The sequence below is a fragment of the Dermochelys coriacea genome, chromosome 3, assembly GCF_009764565.3.
Source record: "Dermochelys coriacea isolate rDerCor1 chromosome 3, rDerCor1.pri.v4, whole genome shotgun sequence".
Taxonomy (NCBI): Eukaryota; Metazoa; Chordata; order Testudines; family Dermochelyidae; genus Dermochelys; species Dermochelys coriacea.
The window spans coordinates 175,941,595-175,962,394 of record NC_050070.1 but is presented as its reverse complement, the minus strand read 5'-3'; the positions used below and the strand labels follow the sequence as shown (position 1 = coordinate 175,962,394).

The 20,800-nt window shown below is 39.6% G+C and overlaps 1 protein-coding gene and 1 long non-coding RNA gene across 2 annotated transcripts in view; both read right to left on the bottom strand.

Annotated features, from left to right (window-relative positions):
- The window catches only part of CAMKMT (calmodulin-lysine N-methyltransferase), a 335,072-nt gene that overhangs the window by 180,493 nt on the left and 133,779 nt on the right, over nt 1-20,800 (bottom strand). The window lies entirely within an intron of this gene.
- Nucleotides 1,244-10,475, bottom strand: LOC119852939. The gene is made up of 2 exons (XR_005291903.2): nt 10,062-10,475; nt 1,244-9,901 (listed from the first exon to the last, which is right to left on the bottom strand). It is a non-coding gene; the product is annotated as an uncharacterized LOC119852939 (long non-coding RNA).

Genomic DNA, 20,800 nt, shown 5'->3' with positions numbered 1-20,800 from the left:
ACAATAACTTTCTTATTATCATTGGGCAAGAAATTACTCAGTCTACAGTTATTAAACAAAAATAAATACATAACTAAATTATAGAAAATCACATCAGTGTCCAAGTAAGAACCCATGAAAAGGCAAAAATTTCTACAAAGTAAATTAACACTAGTATAATTTCAAAAACTTAAAGTCTTGTTCACAAAACATAGATAGGAATGAGCATATAAGCTATCTTCTAACATTGTAAGTTCTCTCAGGAGAATCTGTTATAAATACTAAATTAATTTCAACTTGCTTTTTTAAGTTCTGCTCCATATTTGCCTTCTCAAGGTAAGAACCAGGAAAGAGATAAAGGCAAATAGATAAAATACAATTTAATTGTATACTGTACCACTCATGCAACTCTCTCATCATGCACGGCAGTTATGACAATACAAATATGACAATAAGGAGATATGATAGGAGAAAATGATGATAGTAAACAAGGACAATCATGGAGGATGGATGAAAGCCCAATTTGTGGAAATTATCAACAATTTACTGGTTCTGGGCAGGGTAAGGGAGAGGGGTTTTATGCTGCACCAATGAGGCAGAGGCAGATGGACAAACCGTTACAAAAAGCTGGCGTAGTTGCAGCGAAGTATAAGCCTCCAATACAGGAGAGGAATGATGCAATGAGAAGGGGACAGAACTGGCAGAGTAATAAGAACAACAAGAACAGAGAAAGATGAGATGACAGAAATAAACGAAGCTTTGACCATGAAAGGCCTAGAAGATGAGAAAAGCAATTTCATAATAGTGACTGAAGTGATAGGAAGTAGGGTACAGCAGGCCTTTCTAGGGAGGGGTTGATAGGATTCATAGATTCATAGATGTACCCTGCTGTACCCTACTTCCTATCACTTCAGTCACTATTATGAAATTGCTTTTCTCATCTTCTAGGCCTTTCATGGTCAAAGCTTCGTTTATTTCTGTCATCTCATCTTTCTCTGTTCTTGTTGTTCTTATTGCGTTGGAATACACAAGTAAGGAGCCATGCTACAAAATTTGGTAGAGACCGAAGTCTGGGAAGGCAAAGGGTCAAGGTTGAATCCTGAGTGGCACAAAGGGGTTAGAATTGAAGAAGATATAGCTGAAGAGATTTTTCATGCAAGTTGGATGTCCTGGAGGGTGCAAAAATCCTGAACTGTGCTTTGCTGCCACCCTTCTGACATTGCTCAGTGAGAGGAACACTTCAGTCAGGACTGACAACAATGAGTCACAGAACAATATTTATTTAAAATGAAAACTATTTTTATTTTCTTCAAAGCATTTTGTTTCTGTTTGCATTGAGGTTGGGTAATAACAGATTCATTGACATGGTATCAGCTGCAAGGAAAATTCATGAACCAATACAAGTGTGGAAAAATGTTTAAAAAAAAAAAGAAAATTGCATTAAAATACTGTACATTCAAATATTTGTTGCGGGTGTCATTTAATTACTATAAATGTTACCAGGTTGCTGCCTCCCTCTTCCCCTCTTGTGCCCTGGCTTGGCTTTATCATGCCTTGCTTCTGTTTCCCTTCACTGAAGTCTTCCATCTCTCCTGGAGATTCATGTGACTCAGCCCTCTAGTTGGGTCACGCTCAAAGTTCAATTCCTTTTCTGCTTTGGCAGGCCACTACCAAACCTACCTGGCTGTAGTCTTTTTCCTGCAGGAGATCCCTGCTCTCTGCAACTTGCAACTGACTGCAGCCACCTCCCAGAGTCTCCTACCTGGATGCTCAAGGACCTCCTCTCCCCTCTGGCTCAGGGACACTCCTTCCCAGCCAGTCCTCAACTGTTGGCTTTTCTTCCTTAAGTCCCACACAATACTGGTGTAGCAGGGGAAGGCTAACTGAACAGGACTGGCTGACCCCAGGCCTCCTGACCTTTGAAGCAATAAGCAAGACAAATCCAATTTAAGACAGCTATTCCATCTTTGACTCCATTTTACCTTAGAATTGTAGCACATAAGCAGAGCTTGTGAAAAATGGTAAGTATGCTTCACAAAACACTTTGGGGCAAGAAATCCAAAAAAATTGATTTTTTTTTTTTTTTTACTAAAAAACCCCAAACTGAAAATTTTCTCACTTGTCTCTTTTTCATTAGCAAAAGAAAAGAAAAGAAAAGAAAAGAAAAGAAAGAAAGAGGGCTGGGAAAATGGGAGGGGAAATGGTGAGTAAGAAGAAAGAATTTTCATTTTCAAAAACCAAAAAATTCATTTGTTTGGTTTTCTTTTCTTTCTTTTGTCAAAAATCTGAAAATTTCAAAACAAAATATTTCTAGACAAAATAAAGGTGGCCAATTTTAATCTAAAATCTTTCAGATGAAAGATTTTCACAAGCTCTCTCTATATGATTCCTGTACTACCTAATGCATTGAGTTCAGAACAGTGCAACACTCATCTCTGAACTTCCTCCTCTTATCTGACTTAACATAAATGCATACGTTTATTTGAAAATAACTAAAGCATATTTAAATATCAAGAGCAGTGATCATTCAAAATTAGTACTCTCTTAAAAGCATACAGAACCACCACAGTATATTATTAACCCTTCTGTGATGTTCAGAGCACTAGAGCTGTAAACCACTGAAGTACCTCACTCATACAAGACTAGGTTTCCCTAAGGGTGTTTCAGTTATAAGAGATTACCACAAACTGTATATAAAATATATATGAAATCTGACCATATTTCCTCCACTGAACTAGCTCTTAAAAGATTGTTTACAAAACTATAAAGAGTGTATTTCCTTCTTCTGAGCAGCAGGGAGTATTTACCCTTGCTAGCTTGATAGCTGCTGTTCTTCTCTTTAAGTATTGACTGCACTGTGCATCAGTGTCATCACTGCATTGTTGTAGAACAGGAAAGGATCAATTCATTTAGATAGCCCTGATCTATTCTTGCATAAAAGAGAAGCTGCACTGGTTAAATAAACACACTTTGTGTCAATTTTTCAGAAATTAGTCATTGGAGAGAGAGGTTCTAAGAGCTTTTATTGCGAAACTAGTAAAATTAATTTTATATAACTAGTACAATTAAAAATTAATTTTTTTAAAATGTTGGGTCAAAGACAGGGACAGCCATTTCCATGGCCTATTCTGTGTTAGGAAGAGAATCTAATTTCACCTTACAAGAGAAGAAGAAAATCCAAGGCAGAAGATCACTTAATACTAACTGTTGTTTGGCAAAGAAGCTTTTTATTGGGTTAGGAAAAGAAAAGGGAAATTCTTGCCTCCACCCCAAAAACAGATATTGGCATATGCATTGTGTCAGAATCATGCTTCACTGCAGAAAGCATGGAGAGGAGATTAAATACAAAGAGAAAGATTACAAGTAGATAGTTTAAAAAAAGGGAGGAGGGATTGAGACAGTGCGCTGCACATACAGTTAGATTCCAGAGTTTCCACTGTTACTACTCAGTCTAGTCAGGAGAACAGTGTCAGGGTAGCAACCACATGTTCCCTTCTGAAATGAGAAGGATGTTTTGCAGATTCATTGAGAAGTAAGCATTACTGGTGAAATTGACTTGAAATACAGAGTAGGAGAGACTGCTGATTGAGTTTACTGAATAAAAAATAAACTAGATAATGAATAATTTGATCATATATGATGGATAATGTTTAAGATTTCCAAAATGTATTTGCTCAAATCACAGTTATTTATATCTTCTTCACAATGTCACCCCCATCTCCTTTGGCAAGCCTGCCTGTGGAGGAGATGGGCTGCCCTCACCCGCATATGGTTGGGAGGGAGTCCCCTGAAGGAGATGGGCTTTAGGATTTTCTTTTCCCATTAAGACTGGCTCTCACCCCCCTTGTGCCTCTAATCTCCTGTGGGATGGTGCAGGATATAACTGTCAAGCCTGCATAGGGATGCAGTCTACTTTCACCCACTCATTCATGAGGTTTTGCAGCACTGCAAAAGATAGTCATGGTGGTGCTAATGGGGCTCTGGAAATTCCCTTGTGTCTCCCAGTCCAGTCTATGGTTGGGCTTGTCAGCCAGTTCAGGCCCTAGTTCAGCCCAGCATTAACCTGCAGGAAACCCTGAGAGTTGTGGCTACAGAAGCAGGTCTCTGTGCCAGCTTTCAGATGGGTCAGGCAGCAGCACCTGCAGACACAAGACATCTCTCTTTGCTTCCTTCCTGCTGTTTTGAAGGCTCCCAGTGCTACTGCCCTGATTCCCCAAGGACCTATCTACCTTAAAACCTTTTTTTAAAAATGACTATCTGAAATCCTACAAAGACATATCTTTCCCACTGATTACTGGCCTTGGGGAAGAGGGATTTCAGCTGGTTTGTAGGGAAAGAAGAAATCAGGGGCAGGTATTGGAAGAAAAGAAGAGAAGGATGAGGCCAGACGGGAAAGAAACAAGGACAAGGAGGAGCAGGGCCAGAAGAAATGGAGTCAAGAGCAGGGTTTAAATTGAGGCATAGAAAGAAAGGAATGTCACTCAGGTTGAAAGGAGCTAGACAGTGCAGAAAAGGACAGAGCTAATTCTTCTTATTCATCAATCTATATTTGATAGGTGCTGAGATCAGCATGTAGTCATTAATTATTATTAATTATTATTATTATTATTTGTGTTGCAGTACTGCATGGGGGTACAACAATAGACGAGGGTTCTCTGTGCCAGGTGCTGTACAAACACATAACAAAGAGACAGTTTAGGCTCCAAAGAGTTTACCAATCTAAGTTCCCAGCACATGCCTATTAAAGGAGGCCAAAGACCCATGAATACTTGTGTGTGGATAACAGAGGGGAAAGGAGGATATTTGACCTCAAGGAAAACAGTGTAAAAAGGAGAAAACCTAACTTATGATTTAAGATAAAAGAATTGAAAACTGTTTCCCATTTTCGAGCCTCTTAGTCTCTGCCTTCTATGCTGGTTCCAAATAGGACCCAAACCTCAAAGGTTCTGTTGTGAGACAAGGTAGCTGTTGCATGGGGACCTCTCAGCATGTGATCCTGTAGAGATACAACCAAATCAAAATCACAGATCCAAACACTCTAAACTTTGTATCTTGGCACAAATAAAAATGGTACCCAGCTGTAATTTGTTCCCTTATAGATTAGCACTTTCTCTGGCTAAAACAACATCAGCACGCTGGTCTAACTATGAGCGTTTGATATTGCTAACACATGGCTTTCTCACTAGATAGCAGTTTGTCCAATATTAGCTATAACTCGGGCCATGGTTCATGGGATGGGGATGTATCCAGCAGTTTAAAAAAAAATACAAGTAAGAAAAAAGTATCAGTCTCTTTTGCCCATCTAACCTTAAAAAAAGTAACGAAATGACACTTTCTGAATTTCAAGGGAACACAATATAGGACAATAATACGTGCAAGTTACTAAAAGTTGACATTTTTGTGACCTACGCTTGTTGTGCACTACGCCTCCTGCTCACCGCTGCCTACATCCATGAGTAAACCCTAAGGGAGTTGCTCAGAGTGAGGGTTTCTGTACGTCTCTTTGAATGGGAATACAAAGTGACAGAAAAATAACTCAAAATTGCTATAAAATGACTGGTATTTCCAAATGCACAAGCAAACAGCATGCACTTTAATGTAACAAATTTCTTCTTATTTGGCATTAAGGTAAAACATATGTTCTTTGAAGTTTGTATCAAATGTATGAAAAGGTGTTATCTGTGTTAAAACAAACTAAATTACTTAATTATTGAAAACCCTTGACTTATTACCAAATGTACAGGTTCAACATCATGTCATTTGACGTGCTAAAATAAATTAAAGTTAAAACTGTCTCTTTTTGGCTAAAGCTATATACAAAATAATTGGTAAAAATGTATTAAATTTCTTCACTAAGGATTTGTGTTTTCTAGGCCCGGCATTATACAGGGGAAAGTGTGGAGCTCTGCTGCCCCAGAGGAACACCAGGAGACATTCAGCTTCTAATCCCCTATGCGGAGACAAATTTATTATACCTCATGCAACCGCCTGATGCAAATCGGAGTGGAGTTGTGGACTAACCTCCTCACTGCCTCCTTGGAGTGCTGCATGTCCCTTATGGAGTAAGGATCCTGCAATTCCCCCAAGAACAGGAATTGGGATTTTTCCTAGGCCATGCAAAGTAGAAGTGTGGAGCGAGAGAAGAAGGCTCACTGAGCCTTCCCCCTAGAATGACCAGATGTCCCAATTTTATAGGGATAGTCCTGATTTTTGGGTCTTTTTCTTATATTCCTATTACCCCCCCACCCCGTCCCGATTTTTCACACTTGCTGTCCGGTCACCCTACTTCCTCTATGCACCCACATAAAGGCCAGACAGACTCTAGCCCTTCGTTACTATGATTTAATCTATCTCCTTTAAAGAATTACAAACCAAAAACAAAACAAAAAACCCAGTAATCTATACAAAGTATTTATTCCAAAAACTCAAGTACAAAATCTACTTTAGAAAAAAGGTATTTGTTTTAAGCTTTCTGGCACATTATCTTAGTTGTCTTCTTCTTAGCGTATGCGCAATGTGCCTCAGGTGGCACGTGACCAGGATTCATCAACAAATTTGGTCCGCTGGTTGGATCATTAGCTTACCCGGCTTGAATGCTGAACTCAGGATTCTGCCAAGGGTACTGGGGACAATTCAACTGATCATTAGGCAATGTAAGACTAACTCCTCCCATTGCTGCACACCAAGAGAAAGGCTTGATGACACGTAGGGGATACCAGAAAAGCAGATAATAAAGAACCCTGTAATAATTCTACTTGGGCAATGAATGAGAGCATAAGGATTAGCCTGCAAACAAAATGTCTGCTTCCTGCCCATTCGCCTTCCTGCCCCTCTGTGCATCACCCATCCTCAGGAAATCAATTCCTTCACACAGTCTACCCAAAACACCCTGCAAATGTTGATCCTGCTTAGAAAATGTTAAGTGGGGGTCTTTTGACTCTCTAGTGCAGCAGCAGCACTGATTAGACATTGGGAAAGCAGAAGCAGCCCTTAGCCAAAGACAGTTATTAGTTTGGGACAGACAGGTCCTGAGGGAAAAAATGCAAGGAACAGCCTTGCGAGGGCAGAAGGCTTACGCTGGCATAGAATAACTATGGAGATGGCCAAAACAGAGGAGATTTTGGCTGGGCTTTCATGTTTATTTTAGAATCCCATTTTTGTTAATAAACCTGACCTTAGTAGTGGTGACTTTTTGACATGAGCATTCCAGCTGATCACTCCCATCAAATTAATTTTATCAACCTATCCCCAGCCTCTTTCAATTTAATTATATGGTTCCCCTCCTAAAAAAGCAATCCCAGTGTATTCTGCCCAAAACAAACTATTCATCTAATGAAAAAACCGGACTCTTACAGGCAGGAATCCTGAGGGGCAACCTAATCTCCCACTAATATATCAGGATGCTGCCACTGCTTCCCTTCTCATGTGTGCACAATCTATGTATGCCACCTGGATCCAAGACACACACAACTTTTAATAAACTTGCAAGCAGGCAAGCGCTCACTCTCTTGTTTATCCTAGGACAGTGACTGGGACATCACATCACTTGGATTTTTTGTTTAAAAAAACAAAGCCCACACCAAACATGACCCCTGCTTCATTTGCTGCAGAAGCTGGAAGCTATTTAGTGAATGAGGCAAGGAATTGTCGAAGAGAAAAGATAGTTTTAAGGCAGTTGAATGCTGAGCTGGAGAATTGGGTTCTGCCTCTGCCCCAAAGTTCCTATGTGATGCTAGACAAGTCACTTAGGCCAAACTTTTCATAGATGGCCCTTATTGTGTGTTCCTCATTTCTTTGTGCCTGATCTGAGATTCCTGAGGTTTGATTTGCAGACGTGTTGAGCACTCACAGCTGCAACTGAAGTCAATGGGAGATGTTCTTTAAACATAGGAAGTACTTGATAATACTAAGTACTTTGAAAGATCAGGTCAAAAATTCTCACATAGGGAGCCCAAAATTAGTGGAAACTTTTAATCATGTCTCTTTGCCTATCTGTAAAATAGATATAATATCACTCCCTCACCTTATAGGGTATTGTGAAGATAAATTAAGGTCTGTGAAGCACTCAGATAGTATAGTAATGAGCACCATAGAAATAGCCTTGATGAAATTATTAATATTGCTTTTAGAGCAGGGTTTGTATAGTGTGCAGTAAATAAAGCATGGGGCCAAACATTGGACAATAAAGAGAAAACACAATATTAAATAGCAGCTCATTAAGTGAACACAGTCCATCCTGTGTACCAAATGGGGCACATATCCTGTGAGAGAAATAGTACGTGATCATGTAATTAAACACTGTGACATAATGCATATACAGAAGGCAGCCAAATTAAGGTTGCACAGGCAATCTTAATTCTGGCATCTCCTAACTTTTGAGGGCTCAACTTTCCAACTTTAATGTTCTTTGAGATAGTTTCTGTGTCACCAATGACTAACGGAAAGATATGATGACTGTGTACCAATATTTTTAAAGGTGTAAAAACTAAGTAGAGAGAAGAACTGTTTAATATCATGGATTGAGGAGGTGGTAGGGGAGAACAGCTATATGCAAGAATAGCAAAGTACAATTTAGTCTGAACATCAATAAAGCTTCCTAACAGTGAATTCTGCTGGACTCAAGAATAGTCTCCAGGGAATTTAGCGGAAACCTCATTGCTTGAGACATTTAGAATGTGAGTGGAAAAAAATTAATTTTTTTCAACAATCTTGGAAGGCAATGCAAAAGATTACATAATAGGTATTTCCCATTACTGAATTTTATGATTACTGGATAGAATTTCCAGAATTATTAGTTTGAGGGAACTGGGTAATTTCTGCCGCCTATTTATCTGCCCTAAAGCATAACCACTTCCATGCTTCAGGATGTTGATTTGCAAGGAAAGAATGAAAGATGTTTCTGTGACCAGGGTTGCCTCTTGGAAAAGAACACTCATTTTGAATTTTCAGCTTTAAAAATGCTTTGGAACAGATGAAATTCTTAGTTCCAAAGAATGTTGGAAGCAAAGGAGCTATATTGAGGTTTAATCTGCTTTTGGTTGAATTCATGCCCCCCCTCTGGATATACTGTTTGTCTGGCTCAAAGATTGTTCTGAAGAGCAAAGTTTTCATCTTTGGAATGTACTAAATGGCTAGTGTTTTTAAGAATTTTCTCTCTATATATGATACATGCAGATTCCCTAAAAGGGGTATACCCCTCTTTACAAATCACTCAAATTGAACACTGTTTTCAGCAGTTTCCAGTATTTAATTACTACCATAGTTAACAGAATCCTGCAATTTGTTTTTATCCACAGATTTAAGAAAACATTTGCTTTATAAGAATATCAAGTGACCCAATATAGGAAACCTAGCAACAATGCCTCATACCTTAAATAATAGATAAATACTGATTAAAAGAACTAAGACAAGCTAATACAACATCCCAAGTTCAAAAAAAACACTTGAGAGAGTACTTAACTTTTAAGAAGACACAATGTATTTTCTTTCTAGCTGAAAGAGAAAGTGGAAGCTATACTGCACATTCTGTATATTACTGGGGGTAAACAGTGAGAGAGAAAAAAGGAGATAAAAAAGTTACCAATATAATGCTCCAGAGTGCACACTAATTTGCTTGGGGTACAAATTAGGCAGGGGGATTTGATAAACCATTTTGGTTTTGCATCTTTTATGTGGAAGTTCAAAAAGATAAGCCTGAAAAATAAGGGGATTATGAATCTGGACCTGCCTACGACTCTCACTCACTTAACTTTAGGTGCTCTTGTGGAAAAGGAATGTGGCAAGTAGTTTTCACTGGGTGGATGACTACCCCAGCTCCTGAGCTTTTCAATGAGTGACCAGATGAACTGCTCCTTCTCAACCTGAGTCTGGGGTAAAGGCGTTCAGTAAGCCGGCCCACTGGGTGCTCGATCATTGGAAATCTCTGAAAGGAAGTAGAGTAGCAGCCGTGTTAGTCTGTATTCGCAAAAAGAAAAGGAGTACCTGTGGCACCAAAATTGTTAGTCTCTAAGGTGCCACGGGTACTCCTTTTCTTTTTGTGAAAGGAAGTAGACAGCCAACCTACATGCCTACAACCTACACACCTGCATTCTGAAGCAGGAAAGAAAACAGTTCTGGTTCTCATTACTGCTGGCACTCTTCTGTGTATTACTACAGTCTGGAACCTAAGATAACCACATCACCCAGTTACTGAAATGTTGTGTATACAATGTCTCATGCCACAGCAGCAAATATACAGTAAAATAATCCCTGCCAAACAGCTAGCAGTTTAACTAGGCAGGACAGACAAAGGTGGGGAGAAAGGGACACAAGCTACAATCAGAAGACTGGGACTGAGGCACAAACATTAAAGGTCAGTCTAAACCAGGGGTCCCAAACATGTGGCCCAGGGGCTGTTCCTGCAGCCAACCATAGGCGCCAACTCCACCAGCAGCCAAGCTGCCCCCCTCACTCCCTGCCCCCCGGCAAGTGCAGTGCGTCCCTGCTCCTCCGCCTACCTCCCAGTGCTTCCCGCCACCAAAGAACTGTTTGGCGGTGCTTAGGACTTTCCAGGAGGGAGGGGGAGGATTGGGGACACCGTGCGCTCAGGGGAGGAGGCGGAGAAGAGGCAGGGCCGGGGCAGGGATTTGGGGAAGGGGTTAGAATAGGGTCAGGGAGGGGGTGGGTTTGGGGCAGGGACTTTGGGGGAGAGGTTGGAATGGGGGTGGGGAAGGGGTGGGAAGAGGCAGGGCCTCATGGAAGGGATGGAGTGGGGGTGAGGCCAGAGGCAGAGGGAGGGGGGCTTTAACCAAAGTAATTCTAAAAGTAAATGCATGTTTTGTCATTCGAGGGAGGTGCATTACTGAGTGCTTATATTTTATTAAAACCCCTCTTCGCATTACAATTTTAAAAAAGTTAATACATTGACTTTTAATAGCATACAATTTTACTCTTCATTTTTGACTATACATTTGTATCACTGTATGAAAAGGTTTCAGTGATGCGGCCCTAGAGCCAATGTACAAGTCCTCATGTAGCCCTCGTGGTGAGTTGAGTTTGAGATCCCTGGTCTAAACCCATTAAACTCAGAGTCTTTCCATTGACTTCATGAGCTCTGGATCAGGCCACAAGTGATTTGTACTAGGTCACAAAGAAAGTCTGTAGCACAGCCTGGAATTGAATCCATATCTTCCAAAGACAGTTCAATCCTTTACCCACCAGACCATCCTTCCTCCCTGCCTTGTGATGGAAGTTGAGGACAAGGCAGCCTCCTGACCTGAACAATATTCCTATGGAACGGGAACAGGAGAAATAAATAGGCCTAGCTACCACACCCCAAAGACTCAAAATGGAAAGTTTAAGACCCCTCTCTTTCCTGGCTACCTTATACCACTCCCCATTCAGCTTGCTGGCTTCTAAGGATGTCTTTCATAGGGACCTAACTCTCCCCACAGCACTTAGGATTTAGGAGTTGCTACACTCAGAATGGCAACACCCAATGGCACCAATTAGGGGGAGGGCTCCGCAGGAGAGGGTAAACTCCCCCTCCCCCACGAAGTTTCGTAGGCCAACAAGTTGGGGGGAAGGGAGAGGGAATGACTTGACCACTTTTAAGCAGTGATCCTATACTAAATCCTGCTCCAGCTGCATGGTTGCAACTCCACTGAAATTTGAGCCACTGGCCCCTCCACACAGATGGAGGGGCAGCCAGGCCAAATTTCAGTGAGTGGTGTTGTGACTTGGCACACAGGGTCACAACACCACTGAAATTTGGCCCTTGCAGATGCGGGGATGGCGAGCCAAATGCCAACTGTTCCCATACAGCAGAGTGCAGGGGAGTCTGCTGAGAACTTGGACTCCTGGTGACCCCAGCTGATGCACTGTGTGGGTAAGAGAGAGGGGAAACTCCTTGACGAAGGCAAACCCAGGATTCCTGTGGGAGGGGGCAGGGACACAAGAGAGGACCAAAACAGGGTCCTGGCTGAGGGGCGGGGGCAGGGTACATGGACTGGAATTTGCACACATACCCCCCAAAAATATCTGAATTGGTGCCAAGCCCCAAGTCAGTTGCTTCTGAAGACTTCAGGAGTATTACGATAGACAACTAAAGGTACAAGAGAGAGGGCAGAGGATGTTGTTTGGAGTGAGATCTCACACTAATATTTTCTGAGCATCATGTGAACCTTAGAGTTTCTCTTGATTTCAAATTTTGATGTGACAGTTTTACATCTATGTCTCAATACCCATTTCTACACTATATAGCTCTACTAAATATTCCAGGGCCAATCCCTGGAGCCACTCAATTTCCCATCATATATTTTTTTAAGTTTACACACAACATACAAAGCTTTGATGGTTTATCTAGTATACATATCTAATTTGTATTTCAAGAAAATCAGTGCACCTACCTCCAGCTCTGAACTAAGATAATCCAAATCAGTCTGTAGAGATACATTATTGAAATTTTAATATTGAAATGTTATATTTAACTCACATCGTATCCTTTTTTCTTTTAATGTGTAGAAAGAGCACTTTTTAAAATTATCTTTCCGCCTTCTGTGACCAAACAGTATTATTAACTTTTCCAATTGTTGCTAGTTGTTATAGTTCCACGAGACAGATTTCTAAAATAGAAAATTATGGTAAGGGACACACAAAAAATAGTAATGTTTAGTGCAAATCATATTCATGAGATGATTCATTAGAGGATGTAGACTACTGTAATCACTCTGGAATCATCATCTATCAGGGAAGGGATAAGTCTACATTTGAACTGAATCCACTGAACAGCACCCTTCAGCTACTCTGAAAATTTTCCAAGATCTGATGGGGACAAAGAACGGCAAAACAGAAATATTACAGAATAAGGTGCAATAAAAAGTAGAAATTAATTAAAATAGAAATTAATAAGGACAATATATGCTGTGCTGTACTTAACTGATAAAAGCATTAATAAGAATAAGGCATTAATTATTATACTCCCGAGGGCACTCTGAGCCAAAAAATTAAAAATTCTGCAAATTGTATTTGTCAAATAAATGTAGAAGCTCCAGCATGGCATTGGGAAGCACAGGCTACTGGCTGCACGGAGGTGGGAGATCACTATGCTGCTCCCCCCGGGATACGAACTCAGCGGTGAGGTTGCTCCCAACCCCGACACAGTGCAAGGACTGAAACATTCAAGTGCCCTGCCCCTCCATGCCAGGTGCAACAGCTGTGGGCAGGCAGGCTCAGCAAGGCAGGATCCAAGTGTGGAGGGACTTCGTGTGTGTGGGGGGGGGGGGGAATCCAGGTGTGGGTTGAGAGGGTTCTGGGTGAGGAATTCTGGGTGCAGGTATCTCAGTGAGGGATCTGGGTGCAGAGGACTAGAGGGGTTCTGGGTGCAACAGCAATGGGACTCTGCAGGGGGGTCCAGGTGAAGGTGGTTGGGATTCAGCAGGGGCATCTGGGTGTGTGGGGGAAAGAGCTCGGTGGGGGTTTCGGTGGGGGAGGGCTCAGTGGTGTGGGGATCCAGGTGCAGCTGGTTGGGGCTCGATAGGATTGGAATCTGGGTGCGGATGGCTTGTCGGGGTAGTCCAGGTTCAGGGGGAGTGAGGCTTGTCGCGGGGGGGTTCTCAATGTTGGGGGAGTAAGGCTCTGTGGGAGGTTCTGGGTATGAGGGGTTCTGGATGCATGGGGGTTGGGAGGTTGGGAGAGGAGCTCCCCGTACAGTGATCCATCCCACTGCAGTTGAGAAGTGATGGGCATGGGAGTGGGGGAATTTGCAGAGCTTCCGACAGCTGGGGGAGAAATCTGGGGGTGGGTCTGACATGGCCCCAGATGCCTTGTAGGGGAAGAGGAAGTCCTGTTCTCCCCAGCCCAGCTGGGACTAGCAGCTGAGCCCGGCGCAGGGTAGGAGTCACCAGCCGGGTCTTCCCCAGTCCTGCCTGCTGCCCCATGGTGATTTACCTCTCTGCTGGCTGCCCTGGGCACTGGAAACAAACTGCTGGGGAGGGTCGCATGTCCGCTCTTGTGGCTTCCCTTTGCTTCCACATCAGAAAGTCATTTTTCTGCAGGGAAGCAAAGAAATCTGCGGGGGACATAAATTCTGTGCATGCGCAGTGGTGCAGAATTCACCCAAGAGTAATAATTGCATGATCACTGTTTCAATGTGGTTACCTTCATGTTCTCAGGTTATTAGTTACATGTAATTAGATTACTTTTAAAATAAAACAATTACAGTAATTGATTACTTTTTAAAACACTGGCAAGATCTCCCAGCCATTTAAATAAAAATCTTTTAGACTTCCAGGTGGTTAAAAAAAAGTCAGTGTTTACTGGAGAATCCTGAAGTAGTTTGTAGTGCTAACTTGAATTACTAACTATATATGCATACTTCTATCACTGAAATCAGCTACTGAACTGGAAGATAGCTAATGCTTTAAAAATGCAATGTATTGCATATAATGTAAATTAGTTGAAAAAATAACTGAAGACAGTTCTAAACACCAAGATGAATATGATATAGTAAAGCTAGATCAGCATGGCTTTTGTAAGGAAAAATCATGCCTTTCTATTATGATTCTTTGCAGGTATCAGCAATAGTGAAAAAGGAGAACTGGCAGATATAATTTATCTGGACTTTCAGAATCCTTTGATAAAGTCCACAGCAGAAAGCAATTAAGAAACTCAGTAATAATGGTATAAGAAAAAACATTCCATCAGATTATAGGTTGATTATGGTCCTCATTGTGCAACTGACTCTGCCCAAGCAGACTCTCAAGTTCCCAGAGCCAGTTCCAGGACCAAGACCTAAGAGACAGAAAACAAAGATTTGGATTAAATAGTCAATTTTCAACATGGAAGGAGGATAATACAGTGAGCTACCCAAGTATCCATGTAAGGATCAGTGCTGTCAATATATATAAATTAATTATATGAAAGAGAATGAATATTGAGATAGTAATATTAGCAGATGACAAAATCATTCAGTTTAGTCAAGACTAGAGAAAACCCCAGAAAAAAAAAACAACAAAACCAAGCTTGGTAGCATGATGGCAGATGTATTTTAATGTAGACAAATGCAACGTACACATTAATGGATGCCAAATTAACTGTACTATCTCCATGTATCTTTGTATCATGTGCAAAGCTCAGTGAAAATATCTGTTCAATTCATGGTTGTGGTCAAAAGAGAAAAGATGTTATTAAGAATAATAATGAAATATAACATAACTCCGTGGAATGCTCTTAACTTGAATATATATATAACACATAGCAGAAATAGGAATAGTTCAGAGAAGGGCATCATACGCAATTAAATTAGAAAGCTACCAATTTTAAATTTAAATACAAAACAACCTGTGGAATTTGCATTTTAAGATAAAGAGCTTAATTGAATGACAAAAATTATTAGACATTTATATAAACAATATGTACTGTCACACTAGATAGGATAAAAACATAAGAGGTATTAACCCTTATGCTTGCTTCAGTTCAAAAACCAACCATAAACCAATATCTAAATCAATATTAATTTTAAATGAATCCTACAAAATGTTTTCTTGGGGATGTACTGAACACCAAGTAAATGAAAAAGGGGAGGCTAAAGGAAAACACTGCCTACTGAAACTGTGCAACAGAGATCTCTTTAAGTAACCTAGGCTTCCTCCTAGAACCCAGGTGTAAACAGAAGATACTAAATATTGAGTTCTGGAGGATGCTAATGCATGTGACCCAAAAATTTTATTTTACAGGATCTAAAACAATGAACTTGAGCAAACCATAGAAGCACCTGTTAAAAGATGTGTCTAATTATTAAACATTATTTTGAAAACATAATAAAATGATATTGGTACTGGCAACTTGGGTCAGTGGGAGGGCTCTCAAATGGAAGTCTTGAGCCCACAGGATGTCTGTGAAGTTTTTACAAGGGGTCCATGATGACACCTCTTTCAGGTTTCTATCTCAGCTCAGGCCAATTGAGGAAGCTTATAAATATGGCCAGCAGATATCTTGCTGAGGGAAAAGAGGTCAGTCCTTAATGGTTAGACTAAAGACTCATAAGTTCACAGACTTTATTTACTGAAAAACTCTTGCAGTCTTTGGGAGGAAAACTGTTTCTTGGTTGGTAGTTATTGAGAAGCTATACAATTAGACATAATGCATGTTTCAAATTTTGGGTTTTTTTTTTATATAGACCCAGATCTACAAACCTTACTCATGCACATTTTCTCATGAAGTCAATACTTGCAACTGTAAGAACTTCTCACATAAGTAACAGTTTCAGGATTGTGCAACATCTTTGTAGCGCCTAAGAATTACTAGTTTTATTGTTATTAATTTCAGGAACATCCAAAATGTGTTAGGCATATCCACACACACAGGAAGACTCAGTGCCTACTCCAAAAAACTTAGAGATTGCTAAAGCAAGCAACTTAAAACATGGAGAGGGAAAGAGATGCATCAAAAATATGAACACCGCGCGCGCGCACACGCACACACACACACACAAGAATAAACTATCCCTGATTGGCTTCTTAATCTATCTAATTTTGTGTAGGTGTCAGTAGAAGTGAAGGAGATGGTAGTAGCCTACAAATCAGTTCTGAATTGGTGACCCATCAAAACTTCTCCAACTTTGGAAAGTATACAGCGGCAGAATTCCAGAGCTTCACTTTTCTTTTGCTATTTTGTAACTTTTCCCAAAGCTAAGGAAGTATTGAAAAGTTACAAAACAGCAAAAGGAAAGAAGAACAATGAAAAAGTGAAAAAAATCCTAGACACAATTTATTCTATTGTAATCCCTATCCCCAAAAAACAAAGAAAATTCTAAATTTGAAATTAATAAGTGTTTGGCTTCAATAAAAAAGAATGAAATATTTCCAAAAACCAAAAGCTTTTAGAAGAAAAATAAAAAGATTTACAAAAATGGCTCTCTTCCCTGTGCAAGTCTTAATTCAGTTTCTGTGAGTGCGTATTTTCCCAAAGTATCAGCCTAATCCTGAGCAGCATGGAACATCTGAAGGCAGTGGATCAGGATCCTATTTGATGCACTATAAAAGTAATGTCATAAACTAAGCTTCTCAGAGTTTATACAGTCTTAGGTTTACAGGTGAAGAAAGTAACAGAGATACCTAATGACTGACATTCAAATACATGGCGATAAGAATGCCTATAAGTGAGCTGTAGCTCACGAAAGCTTATGCTGAAATAAATTTGTTAGTCTCTAAAGTGCCACAAGTACTCCTTTTCTTTTTGCGAATACAGACTAACACGGCTGCTACTCTGAAACCTATAATTCATTATCTGTCACTGCTTGTGGGGGGAGGGGGGGAAGTCAGGCTTTTTGCACAATTCTGAACCAATTTTACCACCTTTTTAGTTATTTAAAATGAGATACTAACCACCCCATAATGCCTTTTTGTCTACTCAGAAGTATTTTGAAGTGAGCACTTAACCATATGGACCTATCAGAATTAAGAAAATATCAGCACTTAATTTAGAATGACAACCTGGGTTCAACTGGGCTTCTCAAATTGAAGCAACAATGTTTAGTACATTACCAGTCAGACTCCAGATGTATGTTTGTGTAGTGACCAGGATTTTGCAACACAGGTACAATGTTCAGAATTAACATTAGATCATTGTAATATTTTAAAATAAAGTACCACACAGTCTTTTCCCTTGGGTTACTTAGCTATGTGTACTTCATAAAAGTGATACCATAAAATTATGGATCTTTTCAAACTTGGCTGGGAACAAGATTGAAAATATAAAATATAACTTAAAAGAAAGATGAGCTACTTAAATCTTAAAAGTGAAACTAAGATGTAATTTTTTCTCACATATCATATTTCAAAGAGGAACACTTTACATAAGAAAAGTGTTTCCTCTTTACAGTAGAAAGACCCCATTAGTTTGGTTCATGACAGCTTTATTCTCTTACCCATAAATGATTCCATTGTTGTGTTCTTAAATTGCAGGAACTGCTGCCATCTATAGGATCTGAACAATAGTGGACAGCATTTTACTCAGCAGTTCCCTCTATTGGGGATGTAAGTGTGCTGAACGTGCAAGCGCTTTTCTTAACAGCAGGTGTCCTCACTTTTGCTGCAGATTTACCTCAAAGACATTAGTTTAAAAGCTTTTTCATGTTTTGTTAAACAAACTCAAACTTCTTCCTGGAGCCCAAGTAGCAAGGTGATTTGGGGTAGGAAAATATATCAGCCCCTGAAATTTACTCATTCAGTTCAATAAATGCAAGTCTGCTGGCAAGTGAAGATTCCCCAGTTGCTAATATTGTGTAATTCAGTGCAATGTTCTATTAGCAAGACCAGCTAGAGATATTTTCTTCTGAGGCATAACTGGAAAGAAAAAGGGTAGGAAGGGGATAGAAGGCACCAACCATTTAACTAAGACACAGCCTGTTATGCAATATTTTCCCCAAAGAGACACTTGAATAGCCTTTAAACTGCACAATAAAAAAACATTAAAATGTTTTCATCCCAAAATTCCCAAGTAATGCCAGACATAGTAATAAACAAGGAAAATAATAATTAAAAGCACAACACAAGACTTCTCACTTTTGTTGTTAAGCTTTCTTAGATCTGTACCTCTGACAATTCCAAATGCAGGCATTGTAGAGAAAGAATTACAGTGCAATTTTTTTGATTCATGAATAAAGAAGACAATAAAGCTACTCATCTACTCACTTCATTAGTAAGAAATGCGGAACCTTAGAAAATGATATTTTCCCCCATTGCATTTTAATCCTGGTGATGCTGATTAAGATTTAAATACATACTGCCTTCATTATAGTTTAGTATCTGAGAAGCTTGCTTTGCCAATGTTATAAAGAAAAGAGGCTAAAACAAAGGGCAGATTCAAAGGGCTTTAATATATTCATAAGCCAAGGTAAAGTAGTCTTACACCAAACAGATTCTGGTAACAGAGACCCACTCAGTGAGAAGCAAGTAGCACTCTTACTATGAAAATAAATAAAACTATTGTACACTGTACTATTGCAGCACTGCTGTGAACTAGGAGACTTGAATTCAACAGCAGGACTCATCGAATTCATACCTCAATTCTACATCTGTGATTGCAGTACACAGCAAAGAGGAAATATAAAAACAAGGACAAAAAGAGAGAGAGGATAAACAACACCAAACAAAGCTAGTGGTACACAAACCATATAAACTCACTTACTGGTGTCTCAAAGAAATACTACTATAGCAAACTGAAAAATTAGGCAGAAAAGACAACAAAAAGAATCACAGACAAAAAGAAGCAATTTGCTCTCTGTCCACCACGGATCAGTTGATACAGATTGTACAGGTACAAAGAGTGATAGAGTTTTAAAAAAAAAATAAAAAGAGAGAGCGAGAGAGAGAAACATTAGCATATTTTTTGTTGCTCACCAGTGTTTAAAGTTCTATGAGAAATCCTACAAGTACAATCACCCCCTTCAAGAGAGAAAAGAAGAGCATCTCTTTTCATTTTGTTTGTAACTATGTAACAATTTTTAATTGCTATTTATAGAAAAACCTATACTAGCCAAGCACTGAAAAATTCTCATTTTATACTGAACGGCTAAATAATACCCTAAATTCATCAAATTCTGCTCTGGTATGGTCTTCAGTAGGCTGATTTAGTTAGTATCTTTGTTTCTCTTTGAAGACACAAACTGTGCGACCGCCTTTTATGCCTTCCTCTCCATTCTAACTGGCTCCTCACGTCTTGTGTGGATTTTTACACATTTCAGTAAAATACCTACTCGTAGGAACAAACAGACAGAACAGAGGGACAATGTGACATTAAAGTGCACAATCACAAATAAATTCAGCACCCTGAATTTATTGATGGCGAGTCGCTCAGCTGAGTACCTGGGCTTTTGTTCAGTTGACATCCACATTTTTATGAGGTGTTCCGTAGTTTTCAGAAGTGAGGATTGTTTTTAAATATGTTATTGTTGAAGTAGCTTATATTTTGGACCTGTCAACCTTCAAGCCTCTAATTTTGGATTCCAGAAAACAGTGAACTCTATTCTAAAATTCCCCTCCACTCCAAAATATGTTTCTGTGAGATCCAGTATATTGTAGCTCATTCTAGAACCCTCACTCAATAAGTAGCCCTATTGATTTCAGACCTTTATCAGGTCCTTGTAGAATCTTACGTGGATCAGAAATTTTGTTTGTTGTAAACACAAGCTATGTCTATCTAATCATGTAGAAAGTGCTCCCACTTCAGTTGGCCCAGCATTAACTCAGTCAGCCATATTTAGTATCACTTGCAATCCAATGCCTTGTTCTTCATCTCTCATTCTCTTTTTATTTTCAAGTTTTATTTTAACCTTCTTTGAGCATGTCATGTATGCCTTCCAAGGGGTGTTTCTTTTCAATTTGCTCATTATACGAGCACCTCTAGTTTGCTGCTGATCATTTGTAAGAAACTAGTGGTCTTAGTATTTGTCAAATTATTTCTATTTCTCCATCAGTAATAACAGGTAGTAGTATATAGTTCTATTATAGTATTACCATGTGATGTATAAACACAGAAAAGAGACAAAACCTGCCTAGAAGGGCTTACAATTTAAACATTTAACAACAGTATAACCCATAAATATATATTTTAATTGCAGTGCCACTGTAGTATTTCATAGAAATAAAATACTGATTTTACTGGCTAGAGTCATGCTCAGGGCAGTGAAGTGTTTTACAAACTTACTCTCACAATTCTGCCAGGGAATCTTATTTCTGATCTGAAATAATCTAGCTATACCAGCCCTGGGCTTCTCATCAAACTATAAATTGTGTGACAGTTTGAAAATATAGCCAAAAATCCAATCTATCTAGTAGTCAAG